This window comes from Calidris pugnax, unplaced genomic scaffold (assembly GCF_001431845.1).
Source record: "Calidris pugnax isolate Ruff unplaced genomic scaffold, ASM143184v1 scaffold172, whole genome shotgun sequence".
Taxonomy (NCBI): Eukaryota; Metazoa; Chordata; class Aves; order Charadriiformes; family Scolopacidae; genus Calidris; species Calidris pugnax.
This window is the reverse complement of record NW_015090897.1, coordinates 898,416-901,685: the sequence shown is the minus strand read 5'-3', so window position 1 is coordinate 901,685 and position 3,270 is coordinate 898,416. Positions and strand designations below refer to the sequence as shown.

Below are 3,270 nucleotides of genomic sequence, written 5' to 3'. Positions count from 1 at the left end.
GGGCTGACCCCTCTTCCAGGCCCCTTCCTCCAGCCTGAGCTCTATGGGAATGGCCCCTTCTCCCCCCGGGACAAACCCAGTGGGTCCCCAAAAGTGCCCGGCCCCGCGCTGCGCCGGCTCTATGTGTGTGTGTATATAAATATATATATATATCCCGTTATATACATCCACACCTGGACGGAGATCAAAATGATCTGCTAGGGAACGCCTAATAAAAAGGGAGCATTGTCTCTTCCTAGAGGGGAGGGAGGGGAAAAAAAAAAAAAAAAGAAAGAATGAAAAGCAGAAAAACAACGTGTTGACTCGGTAAAATACGGCCCTGCGCCGGGAGGTAAAATATTTATTTTTGTTGTCGCATTTACACCCGGCGGTTTGGCCGCGGCCGCGTTTCCCGGCAGGTCTGAGGAGGGACGCGACGCTCAGTTCTCCTTTTGCCGGCTTCTTCGGCTACTTTCCTAAGGAGAAAAGACAATTTATTTTATTTTATTGTATTTTTCCTTCCGACTAAAGTGAAGCAAATAAACATTTTGCGGCTGTATCATCTGTAAGAGCAAATCACAGCTCGGCCGCGCGTTTCTAGCAAAGCCTCCTCCCTTCTGGTTATGTTATGCCATTTTCTGTTTGTAATTATTTTTATTTTAATTTTATGTCATTTCTAACAGAATCCAGACCGGTTTTTTTCCCCTCCGCGTTTTGTACACAATGCTCTCCCTCTCGATAAGATGTTCTTTCCTATCTTTTCGGGTTTTCTTCTGAAAAAAAAATGTTTATAGTTCCCCAGGAGCAGTCCTCCGATATTTCGCTCTCGCGTTTGAAGGACTTGTCCCTGTCTTGCTTTATTTGTTTGTGTGAAATTCAGTTTGAAAGGAGATCAGAGGGAGCAGGAGGGGTTTGTAATAAGAGAATGACCAAGTGACCTACAGGCTGATTATATGTCATTAACTGGAGACTCGCTGTATCCAAATTACCGAAAAGACCTCGCTCGGCCGGGATCGGTTACACCGCGACACGCCGCGCAGGAACCGCGCTGCGGGGCTGACGCCGCGGACAAGTGCGGGGCCGGGGGTTGCGGGACCCGGCCGGGGGTTGCGGGGAGTCCCTGCCCCGCACCGCGGGGTGTGGGGGGGGAGGTGGGGTGGCACCGCCGGGAGGACACCCGCGTTTGGGGCGCGCGGTTAGGGCGAAATTGCAGTTAATTGTCACTGCTCCTGAGGGATCTTTGCCTTTTTTTTTTTTCTTCCCCTTTTTTTTAAGCCAAGCGAGGTTGCCTTTGATCTGTGAACGCCGCTTAAACCCCAGCCTTGTTAAACGGAGCCTTTCGGTGGAGAATGACAATAGAAGTGTTGGTTTTTGTGAGCCCGGAGGATGCCAGCCTGCCCTCCTCTTCCTCCGCCGCCTGCGCCTCGGATGCTGGAGGGACAGCAGATTCCTTAAGGAAAGGGACCGCATCCCTGAGCGGCTGAAGATGCTCTTTCCCAGGAATGCAAACAACATTACGTGGGGAAAAAAACAAACAAACAAACCAAACCCACCCCAAACCCCCGTGTGCGTGTCTGTGTACATCGACACGCGTGTTTCTGCGTGTGTGTGTACAGATTTATACGGCAAAGCCCCCGGAGACACGCCGTGCCCGGTTCTGTCAGGTCTTTGGCGTCCTTCTCCTGCCAAAGAAGGGGTCCTCGTTGAGTTTTCGTTGTGTTTTTCTTCTCTTTCCGCGATTCCCGCCCAGGCTCTCAATGCAGCTCTGGATCCTCGGTCACAAATATAAGCAATCCTCCAATAATTGCTTGCACATGCAGCGGTAAAACGCGTCGGGTCCCGCGCTTACCGCCAATCATCGCGCCTCTGCGGAATGGTCAGTGTCTTGGGGGTTTCTCGTCCCTGCTCTTTTTTTTTTTTTTTCCTTTTTTTTCCCCCTTTTTTTCCTTCTTTTCTTTTTCCCTTTTTTTTCTTTTTTCTTTTTTCTTTTTTCCTTTTTCCTTTTTCTTTTTTCCTTTTTCTTTTTTCTTTTTTTCTTTTTTCTTTTTTCTTTCTTCTTTTTTCTTTTTTCTTTTTTCTTTCTTCTTCTTTTTTCTTTTTTTTTTCCTTTTCTTTTCCTTTTTTCTTTTTCTTTTCCTTTTCCTTTTTTCTTTTTCTTTTCCTTTTCCTTTTTTCTTTTTCTTTTCCTTTTTTTTTTCTTTCTCTTTTTTTTTCAGCATACACAACGGCTGCGAGATTATCATGCCTGAAATCTGTAGGCGTTCGTTACCGACACTGGTAACGCAAACCAGGGTTCCTCCAAACCTCCAGCGGCAGCAATTAATTCGGGGCTGCGGGGCCCGCTCCTGCCCCCCGCCCTGGCCGCGGCGGTGTGCATGGCACGGACACGGAGGGCATGAGCAGGCCCAGGGCCACTAGTCCTCGCCATTAACCCGCACTGACAGGTTGACCTTCAAATGATATTTCTCCGGCGCCTCTTGCCAAAAATCCTTTTTCTTGCGGTTTTTTCTTTTTTTTTTTTTTTTTTTTTTAGCCCGCCGATTCCCCCGCCGTGGCCCGGGGGTGGCACCTCTGGGACAGGGGCTGCACCCCCAAACCCCCCCAAGAGGGGTGTCCCTTCCCCGTCCCTTTGGTCCCGGCTCAATGACATCGTGTTCTCTATAAACCCAAACGCGTCCCGGCTTTTCCAGCCGCTCGGTGCGGGGGGGATCCCGCAGCCCCGACCCCCGGCCGCGCACCCCGGGCTTTTGGGAGCCGTCGGGGGGGCGGGGTGGGGGGCTGTCTGTCCCACCAGGGCTGCGCCTCAGGGACCTTGGGGTGCCTTTGGGGTGCTTTGGCGGGTCTGGTCGGTTGGTTGATTTAATTAAAAACCTAAAGACGACTCAGGGTGACCCGGCTCGGGGCTGAGCTCGGTACCGACCCCCCCGCCGCTGCCCTGCCCCGGGGGGGCTGCCTGCCCCCCAGCATCGCCCCGCCGGTACCGGGCACGAAGGTGCAGAAAAAGAGCCAAGAATTAGGGAACGGCTTCTCGGACACCGGCCGGGAGCTCCCCAGCCCCGGGCCTGCTCATCCCAGCGCCCGGCCCGGCCTGCCAGCAGCTCGCCCAGATAGCCCCCCCGAGAAAAGGGTCCCCCCAACCCCCCCACCTATTCCCCGGGCCGTACGCCTTCCTCTCATTCGGAGAAATTAGCTTCATTTGCAGTTTAGCCGAATTCACCCCAGCCCTGGCTGGGGAGGGTGCCCAGCTCTATTGTTTGGTGATCCCCAAATGCCCCCCCCGCCGTGGGCCGG

At 52.7% G+C, this 3,270-nt stretch overlaps 1 long non-coding RNA gene across 1 annotated transcript in view; it reads right to left on the bottom strand.

The window, feature by feature from the left end:
• Positions 1-298: 298 nt before the first annotated feature.
• The window catches only part of LOC106891689, a 6,144-nt gene continuing 3,172 nt past the window's right edge, over positions 299-3,270 (bottom strand). Inside the window, exon 3 of the long non-coding RNA XR_001412745.1 lies at positions 299-455. This is a non-coding gene — a long non-coding RNA (uncharacterized LOC106891689). The remainder of the gene's footprint in view (positions 456-3,270) is intronic.